Source organism: Phyllostomus hastatus, unplaced genomic scaffold (assembly GCF_019186645.2).
Source record: "Phyllostomus hastatus isolate PE091 unplaced genomic scaffold, TTU_PhHast_1.1 phas_contig_34, whole genome shotgun sequence".
NCBI lineage: Eukaryota > Metazoa > Chordata > Mammalia > Chiroptera > Phyllostomidae > Phyllostomus > Phyllostomus hastatus.
In genome coordinates this window covers 30,125,420-30,140,965 of record NW_025333857.1, presented here as the reverse complement: position 1 = coordinate 30,140,965, position 15,546 = coordinate 30,125,420, and the positions used below count along the sequence as shown (strand labels likewise).

The 15,546-nt window shown below is 43.3% G+C and overlaps 1 protein-coding gene across 5 annotated transcripts in view; it reads left to right on the top strand.

Moving 5' to 3' along the window:
• Positions 1-15,546, top strand: part of APBA1 (amyloid beta precursor protein binding family A member 1) — a 195,404-nt gene that overhangs the window by 101,427 nt on the left and 78,431 nt on the right. Inside the window, exon 1 of one of the 5 annotated variants that reach the window (XM_045840608.1) lies at positions 13,450-13,483. The exons of the other annotated variants lie outside the window; for them this stretch is intronic. The gene's annotated coding sequence lies outside the window, so the exon portion shown is untranslated. Of the gene's footprint in view, positions 1-13,449; positions 13,484-15,546 lie in introns of those variants that run through there. 5 annotated transcript variants of the gene reach the window in all.

Genomic DNA, 15,546 nt, shown 5'->3' with positions numbered 1-15,546 from the left:
AAAACCTGTCACCAAGATCTAATAGCTGGTTAGAGATCCTAAAGATGCCATTGAGTTAGTTTTCCAAACATTTTTCTTTTCACAAAGCTGTATGTTTAATGAACATTATCGGAAGGCAGAATATGTCAACACTATTCTTCTCATACCTGAGGATTTAACACTACTTCTGATGAGGTTTTAAGGCACTCATATATGTAATTATGTATATTTATACACATATGCAGATATAATATCTACAGAATACATATATTTAGACATGTATCTGTATTCACATCAATAGAGCGTACCTACACATCTGTGGGAGATGCCCAGTAAATTCTTCCCACATGGTGGGGGGTGGTATAATGTTCCTCCTTCCTCCTACCTCAGGACATTTGAACTTGCTCTTCACTCTGGAATGCTTTTCCCCTCTGTCACTGCCTGCTCATTTGCCTGTCTGCTGTATCTTCACCCTCACTCCCTTTTCTATCCTCAGTACTCACGGTATATATTTGGTCACTTGTATCATTATCTCCTTGATATAAGATCCACAAGGGCAAGGATCTTATCTGTTATTTCCCTAGTGCTTGGCACAGTACCATACAAAACAGAAGCTCCTTAAATATTTGCAGAATGGATGAATGAATGAATGAAAGGTCACTTGGTCCAACCCTCTACCATATACATGAATTCCTTTGTATCATTTTTAATAAGAACCTATATTCATGAATTAATTCGAGAGCACTTACAGCACAATAGAGGAACAAAGTGAGTACAGAAGAGGTAAAAAAATTAAATAAGATAAATGAATGATTGAAAGTGAATTGGAAAAAGAGGAGGAAGACAATGTCAAAGAGCATTTAAAGGGAAGGGAGGAAGATGAAATCAGCCTTCCCCATTTTATAGTGTGAAAAAATGGCAGCTGGATAGATACTGCATCACTTGTTACAGAGCTTACCATTTTTACTCCCTAATTCCTGAGAAATTAATGTCTGTGTCGCACTTTCGGTTATGAGTACAGTGTATAACATTTTGAAATTACTAAGTAAGTGGGTAAATTAATCAAATCAGGCCATGTGAAGACTAATAATGAGACTATATGATGGCCCAAGGATTATGCGCTCCAACATGGAAAACACTGTCCATGCCTCATCTCGTGTGTGCCTTGTAACAACCATGTCAGCGGGACGGGCAGAATTATTATATTTCCAGTTCTCAGATGTAGAGACTGAGTCTCAGAGACATTAAAGGCATGCCTCCCGTTCACACATCTTATGCATACCAGATTCCAGATTTGGTACCAGACCTTTAGAATCCAAATACGTGATGGAAAACTCAGTCCCAATTTTGCAGCAATCCTGAGAAGCAAGTGTCACAAATTAGAAAATATATCTCCTCTGTCCTGATGTAAGACTCCTTTTCAAGTTGATATGCTCATCAAGTTGTTCCATTTTTAAAATTACAAACTTATTTAAAAAAATCCCCTCAGTTCTCTCCTCCCCACAGATACTGCGTTTATTGATTGAATTGATGTGAATCTCATTGTTTGGGTTTAAAAGGTACTTAGCTCTGCAGTTACCCCCTTTTACCACAAGAGGTCACTTACAGGCCAGCGAGGCCAAGACCACTGGGGGTTTGTAAGTAGTTATAAAAGAACTCGGGAATTAAAATGTATAGACCACATCATGATGCCTGACAAGGTGTACTGTGCATGACTCATTGGATCAAGGTGGCAGGGAGTGAAATATATGTGGGTTTTAGACACCCCTGTACAAGAGAATGGCAGAATACAAGAGATCAAAAAGTCCAGAAGCCTCAGCTGGCTGTGATGAGTCTCGACAGAATTATCTGCTTAAGCAACGCTCCCACACACCTACACTGTCCAGGGCACTGTGTGTGCATGGCCCCTTCTTCCCCCGACCCTGCTGCAATCTAGCAGGATGACCGACAGCCCGCCTCCACTAACATTCTCCGTGCTGTGCTTTAAAGATGAGATTGCAAACGGAGCCTGCAGTGGCCGGCACCTGGGTTGGTTTGCTGTCATCCTACATGCTGCTCTGTTACTGCTACAATTTGCTTTTTCATACACCTGCCTGTATAACTGTAGACAGCTGAGTTTCGTCCCTGTGATTTCCCTGTCTTCTCTCTTTCACCCTGCCCATTATGAAGACGAGCCCTGTCTACTCTGAGAGGTCTTGTTAACACTGCCCTGAGCACGTCAGAGCTTCAGCCGCCTTGCTGCTTCAGCAGCTCCTGTAACAAAGGAGACGTCAGCTGCTTTGACTCCAGGTGACACCTGAAGTCAAATGACCTTGTTTGCTTCTGAGAAAAGAACCAACGGGCTTTGGGGACATTGAGGGGCCCCACTTAGCAGGATGTTCTGACTGGAGCTTCTCAGACATGGCTGGCCCTGAGGGCACTGGTGGCCCGATGTTGCTGGTACCAGGCAGCCTCGTCAGTATACGATGCTGTTCTTTCTCTTCCAGGGTTTCATTTTATGCCCATTCTTTCCTTTGTGTTTCTTATTTCTCACCCTATTTCATCCACTTTCCCATTTTACCCGCCTTCCCCTGTTGTCTTCTCGCTGCTTTCTGCGCCCTCTGGTGGGCCTAACAGAAAGTGGGGGTGGTGCAGCGGCAGGGTTTCACCCCTCAGCGGGTCGTGTTTGGCTAGTGCTGTGTTTTATCTCGCATTGCATTTGGAGGTCTTTGGACACGGCTTGCGCTGCCCAGTTCATGCCACGACCCCGTTGCTGAACAGCCTCCCACCTGCATCTGCAGGCACTTAACTCCCCTGCCTGGCCCCGAGGCTGATCTGTCTTGTCACTACAGTGTGGCTTTGCCAATACCTGGGTTTCAGGCATCCTGACTGCCTTTCACCCTTTCATGACTTCACCTTTTAATTTGTCAGAAGCTGTTCCTGAGCAGGTAAGGAAACATTTCACTGATAAGCTTGCTTAAAACATGAAAAACATTACAGAAGAGCTGTTGGCCTCTGTCAATCTACTTGCCTTAGTTTCCTGTTGCTGCTATAACATCTCCACAAATTTAGCAACTTAAAACAACAAAAATGTGTTCTCTTATGCTTCTATGAATCAGAAGCCGACACAGGACTCACGGAGCTGGAATGAAAGTGTGGGCAGGGCTTCAGGGGAGGGTTTGATTCTCTGCTCACTTGGGTTGTCGGCAGAATTCAGTACCACGCAGTTGTCAGACTGAGGTCCCCATTTCCACACGGGCTGTCAGCTGATGGTTGATCCCATGTTCTGGAGGCCACTTGTATTCCGTGATTTATACACTGCCCTCCACCACCACTGCAAAACACCGTGTTCAAAGTCAGCAGTGGGGGAGGTCAAGTTCAGCTGATGCTTCCCTTCTCTCCTCCTTCTTCAGTCTCATCTCTCTGACACATTTGGAGAAGGTTTTCCACTTTTAAGGACTCATGGGATTAGCCTGGGCCCACCCAGATAATCCAGGATAATTTTCTCATCCCGAGGTCCACCCCTCAATCACATCTACAAAGTCCCTTGGTCAGGTAAGAGAATAACATCTGTACAAGTTCCAGGCTTAGGGCACGGACGTCTTTGGAGGCTGTTATGCTTGGACCACACCACTGGTCCCAGCCCTGGGATGGCTGTATTTGAAGCCAGACATGGGGTGGTCACTGAGTAAAGCACCTGAGTAGGGATGGGGGGAGCTTGGATCTCATTCCAGCCCAGCAGCCATGACCCTGGCTAAGGCTATGGGGCTTTGTTTTGTCTTGTTTTTTAAGATAATACCAAGATGTTCAGCATCTTTAACCTATCTGAGCAATTGAAAATGACAAAAATTAACTAACATTCTGCTAATATGAATTTTTAATTACTGGTGTAACAGGGACCTACTCAATATTTATTCTCCCCTTCTTAATTGCAAAGAGAACCCAGGTTTTATCTGGGGTAGTGAGGTGTCTAGTCAAAAAAAAAAAGACAACCAAAAAAAACCCTATGGTTCTGGGTTTTTCTTACAGCTAGTGGTGATCAGTGTGACACTGTTTTGATTGAGGAGATATAAGTGGAAATCACCAGATAGGGATTCTAGGAAAGCTCTCTGAGAGGAGCTAACTCAGCTGATACACATCCTTTCCAGCTGTACACCCTGGTTGCTCTGCGAGTCTGGAATACAGATGTGATGGCTGCACTCAGGCTGCCATGTTGGAAGTGTGAGGATGAGAGTCAAGCCTTAAGGATGGCAGAGTGGAGAGGTGGGAGGAGCCAACCTTGTGGAACCCCCATCCCAGTCCTGGAGTACCCACTTCTGGTGTTCTTTTTTATGAGAGAAAAATATGCTGATAGTGAAGTTGCCGAGGAGAGGAAGCAGGGGATACTCTGCCTATTGCTAAGCATCTGGATTTAATTCCTCACTGGTCTCCAGGCTCTCACAGCTGATTTTTACTCTAAAGACTAGCACAAGATTCCAAAGTAATCTTCCAGGAAATGAGCTATGAAAAATAACTTTTTCTCAATAATGACTTTAACTCTATGAAGTGATTTCAAAAAAGGCTGTTTTGTTTATATAACACTTTTAAATTGCAAGAGCTCTTTCACATACTTTATCTCACTTTATTATCAGAATAACCCTATGGAGCAAGTGGTCAGACATGGGCATGGCTTTCATTTGGAGTTCAGGGATCAGACGCACAAAGGCCTTTAACGGCTTCTTACAGATCCCATGTTCTTATTTATATCATTTGATTCTAAATCATTTGCTCTCTCCTGCCTCCTCACTTTAAGGTTTATTCCTTAAGGCTTAATGTCTTGTTTTTATTCTATTTTATTTATTTTTGAATCCTCACCCAAGGATATGTTTGTCGATTTGAGAAGGGGAGAAAGAGAGACTGATGTGACAGAGAAACATCGATAGGTTGCCTCCCGTATGGGCCCCAACTGAGGATGGAACCCGAAGCCTAGGTGTGTGCCCCAACTGGGGATCGAACCGGCAACCTTTTGGTGTACATGACAATGTTCCCACCAACTGAGCCACCTGGCCAGGGCATTAATGTTACGTTTTAAAAGAACCAATGATTTACGATACATATTTATGTTTTTCCAGTGATGTGTATTATAACAGAAAAACTGTAAGATTATTCTTCTCAAGTCTTGTCTGCACACAACCCACTCAAGCCAATGCTAATTAAGGAGGGGATGGCCACACCCACAGTGGGACCACATACAAATGCGGTGACCATGCCCCAGGAAGGGCCGTGTGACTCTGGAAGCCACAGTTGAGCACTGCCTTCTGGATTCCCTCTCTCCCTCCAGCTTGGTGGGTCTCCTCTGGTTAAACCAGGCACCGGGGGCTGTCCCTTCAGCAGAGTCCCCGGGTGGGCACAACCCCTAGAGAAGCAGAATTGGAGACAGGAAAGGCCCCCACCACCGGTCTCTGACAGCTGCTTCGCAGCACCGAAGGAGGTCGGCCCCTGAATAAGAATGGCTCACTCTATCTGCTACGGTAGTGAACTAGAGTCCAGCCAGAAAGGTTTCACATTTTTTAAGTCTCGTGGGTTAACCTGAAAGGCAAAATGCAGATTTTTGTGATGATGAAGTGGGATCTAGGTCAAACAGTACAAATGACACCGGTTTTCAGAAGACTTTGTCCATTTGAGGGGCTGGAGAACTCTCAGTCCAAACCAGGACTTTAGGTTCACAGTGATCTTGTGTAATTTCAAAGATCACAATACCTTAGACAATTTGTGCACTCATGAGGAGGAGTACAGAAGGGTGTGTTTTACCAGCCAGACCAGGAGGGCCCTTCAAATGTCTTCCTTTTCTTTGGAGAGGCGACAACTTTGACCTGAAACTTCCATGTTGAAGGCCATTCATTAGAAAATTGATTGACTTAAGCACACCTGAGTCCAAATAGTAAGATTCAGGACACTGAAAAATCATCCTAATGAATGCGCATTTACAGAGGTGCCCTACTTTACACAAGGCAGCTGAGGGTCACCAACTATAGCAGAGGCTTGGTCTCTGCCAGCAATGTATTTAGAATCTAAAGGGAGAGACAAACTAAACACCTAACAAGTAATAAGAACAAAAGGACTCAGTGCTGTACAACTGTTTGCAAGCTTCTCTTCTGAGTTAGTAAATGTCTCCTGCCCCACATGACCCCGAGTTTGTGTTTGTATCGGTTAAAATTATCGGCTGCAGGTAGTAGAAACCAACTCAAGCTAGATGAAGAAGGACAGAAAGTGGAGAAAAGACATATTTAAAGAATATGTAAGTGTCTATGGATGCAGACAGACAAGAAAACACAGTCAGTCAACGAGGGGGCTGGAGAGCTAGCAAAGATCCAGGCCGGTGTTTTGTTTTTGCCGAGTTCCTCTCTCTGCCCTTTGTTTCTCCACTTCAGTGTCTCTGTGGCAGTTTGCACATCTTCCGCTGAGCCTGCTCTGTGCAGACTGGCTAGAATGGTTCTCGTTTTCCCACTCGTGAAGCCAGCCCAGATTGGAATCGAAATTTCTTAGTGCCATTTCTAAATTCTGCAAAAAGAACTGTGCCTTATCATGGGTAAGGTCCCAACCCTGCATCATGTGGATGATAGGAAAGCAATTCCAGAAAAGGTAGAACCGTGATAAGCTGCACAGAGATCCCAACAGGCGTGTCTTCCAGTCTGACTGAAGAGCAAACCACTGGCTTTGCAGCGGTGGGCCAAGGCCCTGGGTGGGGAGGGGAAGGCAGGAAAACAGAAGCATTCATCAAGGGGGTCCGTCCTTGAAACCATCCGCACAGACAGCAACAGATAACGCACGTTCTCCACAGGCTGAATGAATAAATAGTGTCACCTGAGCACAGGGCTGTCAGTGGTGTCCAGTTGTATGTAAATGCTTGCATAATTAATACAATTAAAAAGTTTTTAATGTGTTAGTGAATTAATTATCTTTTAATCATCATCTATTTTTTTTAACCTCTGGACACTGAGGGTACAGCTGTCCTTGTGTCAGCGTCCCCTTCGTGCCAGATACAGGGTGGCCCCGTGTGTAACGGGGGTGTGGACTGGGCGGCTGGGCAGAGCCGGGAGTGTCGGCTGGCAGCTCCGTGGGAGGCTCTGACGTGCATTTGACTTTCTTAGTCCCCCTTTGTTTCTTGTGTAATTGTGAATTTGTCTATAGCTGTCTCACTGCAAGGCAGTATATGTATAAATATAATAAATTAGTAGGAAGCACATTCTGAGTGACAGAGAGTATTTAACTGACTTTGTATTGCTTTTGACTCCATTCAGGAACAGGAATGGCGCCAACAGAGGGCGGGTGGGAAAAGGCCCTGCAGTGTGCCATAAGGAAATTTAATGCACGACTTGCGACTCGCATGGTGGTTGTTGACGCGTGAACAAATGCTTTTAAAGTGTTTTAAAATATTCCTCAAAGTACTTTAAATACTGAAAACACTGTTTGCACTATTTTACAAATTCTCTTCATGGCTATTGCAAAGGGAGAGTTCCACTGCAGCCTAAAATTAACAGTAATGACAAAATAATAGTGGTAGAAGACAGTATTACAGTGGCAGTTTCTTGATACAAAGACTTTCCACTTTGTAAATATCTTTTATTCTCAAAGCAAATGTCAATATTATATCTACCTCTGTTATAGGGAAGGAAATTGAGTTAGAGAGGCCTGCAATTTATGTCAAATTATTTAGATCCAAATTAATGTGCTTTTGCTGTTCGTAAAATACTCCCTTAAATGGAAGAAATGATGACAGAGAGGTCCAATTAACCCATTAGCTTAACTGGGGAAAACTCAGACATTGCTGGCCCACTGAAGAGACCTATAGCTTCATCATCAAGACCAGATCCTGAAACAAAAGAGAACTTGTAAGTTCCAATCCCAGCCCCTCCACTTACCTGCTTCATGACCCTGGGAAAGGCACTCAATTTCTTTGTTCCTTGGTTTCCTCCACTTTACTACCATGATAGCTTTGCCATAGGGACTAATAATATTTAAGTGTGTGCAATCATCCTGGGAACATAGGAAATGCCATCCAAATGCTTTCAGTTGTCCTGGGGCCTGTGCACATGGTGTGTGAGCACAGCTGAGGGCTTTCATTCTGTCAGCCCAGCAGCCCAGCAGTGGGCAGTCTGGAAAGGCAGCAGGCCACAGCATCAAGTACTTGCTCAGCCCCTGATTGCCTGCCTTCTAATGGTTTGCAGACCTCTGTGTCCTGCCCCTGGGCGGGGAACCCACACAGCTACCAGTGCCCCAGGCACAGTGCAGGCTGTGAAGGGCAGGCCTGCGAAGGGCAGGTGGGAAGTCCCCAGTGCCCATGCAGCCCAGGCTCCCACAACTGTCCGGGCAGCCCTCCAATTAGCGGCCACTGTCCCTCTCAGGACTGACACACTGCCATTTTAACTCCATCAAGTGCCATTCTTAGAAACTAAAGAACCCTAACTAATTGGACAATAAAAGAGGACTTTAGTCTAGGGAGGTGGCACATCTAATGGAGTTGGCAGAGATTGGATGGCTCCCACCCTGCAGCCCGCTGGCTGGGGCCTGCAGAAGCCTCTCACCCTCCCTGTGCTCTCTCCCCTGCCAGGAAGATGAGAGCCAGTTCGCTTGCCCTCACCTTCCTCCCAGAAGCCCTCACGAGATTAGTTGCTATTTGTGATTCATTTTGATTTGGTTCAAAGAACTATGGAAATGTTAGATTGATAAACTGTTTTTCCAGAACTCAGGAGAGATTATCTGTCTTAAGTAGGGTGACCATCCAATTTCTTACCCAAACTCCGACATTAAGCATATTTAAAATTCTATAAATATTCTTGGAAGACAGTTTAGCAGTGTCTTAACAAAACTAAACATACTCTTTCCATACATATGATCCAGCAATTGTGTTCCTTGATATTTACCCAAAGGAGTTTAAAGCTGATGTCTACACAAAAGCAAGAACATGGATGTTTCCAGCAGCTTTATTCATAATCACCAAACTTGGAAGCAATGAATAAATAAACTGTAGTACATCCAGACAATGAAGTATTACATGGCACTAAAAAGAAACGAACTAGCAAGCTGTGGAAAGATATGAAGGAATCTTAAATGCGTATGACTAAGTGAAAGAAGCCAGTCTGAAAGGGCTGCACATTATGTGATTCCAACCATACACCATGCTACAAAAAAGCAAAAGTGTGGGCACAGCAAAAAGATCAGTGGTTGCTAAGAGTTGTGGGGAGGGAAGGATGAACAGACAGACCACATGGGAAGTTTAGGGCAGTGGAACTATTCTGTATGATACTGTAATGGGAAATACAAGTCATTATACACTTATCAAAACACATACATGAAAATGTACAACACAAAAAGTAAACCCTAATGTAAACTATAGCCTTTGGGTGATAAGATGTCTCAATATAGATTCATCAGTTTTAACAAATGTGTAGTGCTGGTGGAAGGTGTTAACAGTGGGGCCGGGGCGGAGGGAGATACATGGGAACTCTATATACATTCTGCTCTATATTGCTATGAACTTAAAACTGCTAAAAAATGAAGTATATTTTTAAAAAGTATATGATTTTTGGATATATTTATTTATCAGTTTTATTATAGATCTATTAAAGTTATTTTCAAAAATTAAAATTATTTTTATAAAAGTGAAGAAAAAAGTATAAACTGGGATTGTCCCAGGGATCAGGTATCATCAGTCTAAAGCAACATACTCTGATTTGGAGCTAAGAAGAAAAAAGTTAGCATGCTTATTAATAAATTGCTTTCTATAGTGTATTTTTCCTTCTTTTGGGGACATATGCTGTCAAACTTTCCACCCTTTTTCTAGGTTTTTATTACTAATTTATTGAGTAACACACGCTGTACCCATATTCTACTAGTGCTTTACATACATCAATTTTTAATATTCTTATTTATTTCATGGAATTTATTGGGGTGATGTTGGTTTACATACATCAGTTTAGTCCTTACTAAATAGAGGTGTGTTCATTCATTCACTCAAACCTGTAGAGGGCACTTGTCAATTATCACGCTGTTCCAGACCCTGGGAACACAGCAGTGGTGGGGAGGAGGACAATAAATAAATACACAATATTTCAGATGAATAGTGCTATGAAGAAATAAGAAAAAATAAGAAATCTAGAAATATTAAATAAAATGAAGAAAAAGAAATAAAGGTAAACAGACAGTGATGGGGTTTGCTATTTTTCTTTTTTATGCTCACCTGAGGACACTTTTTAAATTGATTTTAGAGCGAGAGGAAGGGGATGGAGAGAGAGAGAGGAATATCTATGTGAGAGAGAAATGCTGCCTTCTGTATGCACCCTGACCGGGACTTGAACCTACAACCTAGGGATGTGCCCTGACTGGGAATCAAATATGCAACCTTTGGTGCATGGGATGATGCTGCAACCAACTAAGCCACCTGGCCAGGGCAGGGGACTGCTATTTTAGATTGCCCAAGAGACTTGAGGAGAAACATGAGGAAACGACAGGAATAAGCCATGTGACTATCTGGGGGAAGATTATTCTAAACCGAGGGAACGGAGAGTGCAAAGGCATTTTTGAAATAGCAAGGTAGCTGGTGTGGCTGAGCAAAGGTTAGCCAGGGGTGTTGGGAAGGTGAGGTCGGAGAGGCAGGGGGGACCAGGTTGAATGAGGCCCTTAGGTTGTTGTGAGCATTTGGGGCTTTGCTTAGTGGAGGACAGGGAATCTCTGGAGGAGATACACAACCTGATTTACATTTTGGCCAGATTGTGGGAAGACGAATTAGGAAGCTGTTGAAATGGCCCCTGTATGACTGGTAGGTGTGGCAGTAGAGAGTGTAAGAAGTTCTTGGTTGGTTCTTGATCCGTTTTGAAAGTAGAAAGTACAAGAGTCGCTGACAGATTTGATAGAGGGTGTGAGAGAAAGGTTTAAGGAAGATGCCAGGGTTTTGCCTGAGCAGCTGAAAGAAGCACACCAAGGAAGACCGTGAGAGGAACAGGCCTAGGAGGGAAAATCAGAAGTTCATTGTTAGACATAATTTTGAGGTACCTGGAAGATATCCAGGATGAGATAGATGTCAAGATGCAGTCAGGGGAGTGTTCTGAACTGAAATATAGATAGTTTTTAAGCCATGCTTCTTCATGGGATCACCTGAGGGGACAGTGTACCAAGGGTGTCCAACCCATGGCCCACAGGCCACACATGGCCCTGGATGGCTATGAATGTGGACCAACACAAAATTATATATTTACTTAAAATATCATGAGATTTTTTGTGATTACATGTCATAGTGTATTTAATGTGTGTCTCAAGACAACTCCCCTTCTTCCACTGTGGCCCAGAGACACCAAAAGGTGGGACACCCTGTCAGAAAAGGTCTGAGGACTGAGTTGCCCAAAGGGAAGGGGCCGGAGACATGAAGAGGAGCATTCAGGGAGGGGAGCCAGAGAAAGTGGTGCCCCGGGAGCCCGGAGAGGAGGGCACTCAGAGAAAGAAGGTGTGATCAGCTGTATCAAATGCCGCCCACAGTCACATCTAGAGACTGCCAAATTTTGCAATATGGAACATGTTGGTGCCCTGGATGAAAGCTGATGCCATGGAGTGGTAGGGATGAGAGCCCACCTGGAGCGGGCTTCAGACAGAGCAGAAGAGGAAGGAGAAACCAAGAGACAGGCTCAAACTGCAACAGTTGGGGACTATATGCACCCTGTCATTCTTCTGACATTGTTCCTGGAAATGCTGACTGTGTAGATTGCAGATGACCAGCGTGTTTATACAAGAATCCTGGGAAGTAACTTCAGAAGACACAGACTCTGACCTTCAGGCCTTCCTGCTCTAGGAGACTCACTGACCTTCAGACATGCAGCCAGGATGACGTGGAGCCAGGATGACTAAACCAGAATGATGCACATAAGACCATCACTTGTCTTGTTGGAATGGACTGTGCTGGTCTGCACGTAGACAACTTCTCAACCTCTTCCCTCGATCTCTTTGTTCTGCTCCCCTCTCCCTCCTTATCAAAACCTCTCCTGCACTGAGATGTTAACATAGGCTTTGAAACATTAGTCCCCCATTTTTCAGATGGCCGGCATCTGAATAGACCGCTGTCCTTCACATTGTACCTGTCTCTCGTGTTTGGTTTTCTAAGCGGCCAGCAGCCAGACCTGCATTCAGTTACATGATGGAAGCCCATCTGGTATGTGGCAGAGCCAGGATTCTAATTCAGATCTTTCTTATTCCAGCCCCCAGACAGGTTATGGTAGGGAAGGGAGTCCTGGACCAGGAGTCAGTGCATCTTTGACACTTACTAACTATGTAACCTTGAGAAACTCATCATTCAACAAATTTGAGGTCCTACTGTGTGCCAGGCACAGTGGTAAGTGTGAGGGCTACAGAGATAAACAACAAAGACCATTGACCCAGACTAAGGAAAGGAAGGTAGGGATGGCTCTTAAAGAGAGGTGAAACATTTAGTTCTTCTCCTCATAAGCAAATAGGGAGGTTGGATCAGGAAGTCTCTAAGTGCTTTCTTATCCTTGAATTCCACAGATTAGGCATATAATCAAATCCTTTCACCTACAGATTAGGAAGGGAAAATCAGCTAGATTTCCCAACCTCTCAGACTATATCGCCAAGGTATTATAAAGATGTCAGCCCCTAATTAGAATTTTAAATTGAGAGAAATGTGTGCAGGCATTTCTTATGCAATTAGAGCAGCAGATTAAAATCCTTTTGAAGTGACCTCATTCACTTCCCAAACTGTTTAAACTGATTTTATAATTTTCTGCCCATGTATGTGGCCAGATCACCTATGGATAGGCTGGGGAACTACTAGTACACTTTAATGAGATTACCCTCATCAACAAAGGCAAAATGGTAAAACCTTTTTATAGCATGTTTTTACTGCATAAATAATAATAGTAAATGATAATAATAATAATATAATAATAATAATGGTGGCTTACTCCTTTTTCAGTGGGCTTATACTGTATTTTCAATAAACCCAGAATGCCCAAGAACCTGTTATATTTCATCACAACAAAGCAGCCTTCATCCTTGCTGAAGGACACTGCTAAATAAAATCCTTAAATTTATCTATGGGAAGATAAATTATATATCGAGGCATAAGACAAGTGATACACTGGGAGAAAGTATTCACAACAGTGTGACAGTCAAAAGTTAATACTATTCTTAATATTTAAAAAGAATTGCCTCTGATATGTGATGAAGAAAGACTTGAAAGAACTTGATAGAAAATCAGGCAGTTCAAAGAAAAGGAAATGCAATGGCCAATACGCCTTTGAAAAAGAGATCACCTTATTTTTCTTAAATCCTCACCTGAGGACATTTTTTTTCAGAGAGAGGAAGGGTGAGAGAGAGAGAAACGTCAATGTAACAGAGACACATCGATTGGTTGCTTCCTGTACACTCCCTGACCAGGGACTGAACCCACAACCTAGGCATGTGCCTGGACCAGGAATCCAACCAGCAACCTTTCAGTGTATGGGAAGATGCTCCAACCAACTGAGCCACATCAGCCAGGGTAAGAAAGACAAATACTGTATGATATCACTTACATGTAGAAACTAAAAAACCTAAACTCATAGAAACAGAGAGTACAATGGTGGTCACCAAGGGCCGTGCAGTGTGGGAAATGAAGAGATGTTGGTCAAAGAGAACTTGCAGTCATACGGTGAATAAATTATGGGATCTAATGTCCAGCATGGTGACTATAGTTAATACTACTGTGCTATGTACTTGAAAGTTGCCAAGCAACTAGATTTTACCTGTTCTCACTACAACAAAAAGAAACAGTAATATGGCATGATGGAGGTGTTAGCTGACACTGTGGTGGGAATCATTTTGCAATATGTATGTGTATCGAATCAACATGTTGTACACCTTAAGCTTATACAGTGTTATAGGTCAGTTACATCCCAGAAAAGCTGGGAAAAGAAAGGACTCCAACATGTGACTCAGAAAGTAAAGCCAGAGAAAATGGCAAAGGAAAAGGAAGGGAATTATCAAGGGAATAATAGAATATTCAAGACACAGATCTCCAGATTGAAATGGTCTACGGAATGCAGAAGACAAAGATTAACAAAACAGTCAAAGCCTCATTCTTGAAACTCCCAAACATTAAGCATAGGAACAGTTTGTTGAAAGATACCAGGGAGAAAAACACTGCAGGAGTGTGTGACTTAGGCTAACAGAGACTTCGCAGCAGCAGCACTGAACGCCGCAAACCCTACCCAGGTGTGGTCCTCAGACCAGCAGCAGGATCGTCCTCTGGGTGCTTATTAGAAATGCAGAATCTCAGGCCCCACCCCACACCCACCAGTTGGAATCTGCATTTTAATACGACCACCAGGTGGATTCTTATGCACATGAACAGGCTACAGTGCAAAGGGTGATGACTGCATAATGGGAAAACAAGTGTTATGAACATAGAATGAATTCTGTGTGCAATGCTCAAGTGGATGTAGAGACAGAATCAAAGCACTTTAAGGCAAAATACAAAGTACAAAAATGTACCACTCTGGTGAGCGGTGTGGACAGTGGGGGAGGCAGTGCATGTGTGGGGCAAGGTGTATGTGGGGGCCTCTGTACCTCCCTCTCAATTCTGTCGTAAAGCTAAAAATATTCTAGAAATGGTTTTTTAAAAAGCTAGTATTTAAAATTAGAACTGTAACCAATAAATATATACTTATTAAACATTGGGAGACGGAAAAGGAGAGATTAAGCCAGCTAAATTCTCATCTTTCATTGCTTTCACAGCAGGAAGTCCATAGATTTTGCCTAAATTAAGTAAATAAATTGTGACATAATTGTGTAGAGTTATGTGTGGAACAAAAAGCAGAAACAGGATATTTTTTTCTCCAGTTACTCAATGATTCTTTTTTACAGCTGAGAGTTAATGACTTGTTTTGAGGCCCCACCAAAATGTTCCCATGCACTGATTGATTAGAATACATAAACCAGCTCCAACGTTTTATTGTAGTAACACATTAAAAGTTCATTTACTAACAGCAGCAGTCCAGGGAAGGCTATTTCTGGTCAGTAGGCAGTTTTCTTCCCTGTGGTTGATTCAGGGATTCAGGTGGTTTCCTTCTTGTGATTCTGATATCCTGCAGATCTCAGACTGGCGTTTAGCCTGTGGAGGGGGAAGGGGAGTGTGGAAAAGGCAAACTCACCTCTTAAATGACCTAGCACAGAGAGGACTCCTCACTTCCATTTTCATCCCCATGGAAAGAAGTAGTCTTGGCCCCGTCTGGATGTAAAGAGGGCTTGGAAATGTAGTTCTTGGGGACAGTTTCACCTTACGGAGGGTGAGCCCAAATTTTTGGTAGCAACAAGCCATTTCTGCAACACTCTATGTCCAAATATCTCCCTCCTCAGAAAGCACATGTGCATTCCAGACACTGGAAAGGCAGGTATTCTGTGGATAGATTGGATGGCACATTGACCAGATTTGCCTCAAGTTGTTTGAATCGTTGTAATTCCTTTCCCTTGCTCTGATATCATTTAGCCATGGGTCTTTTTGTAATTGTTTTCTTTTATTTAGCAGACTGTCTTTTGTAACATAACTAGGGAGTGAGCCCTCTT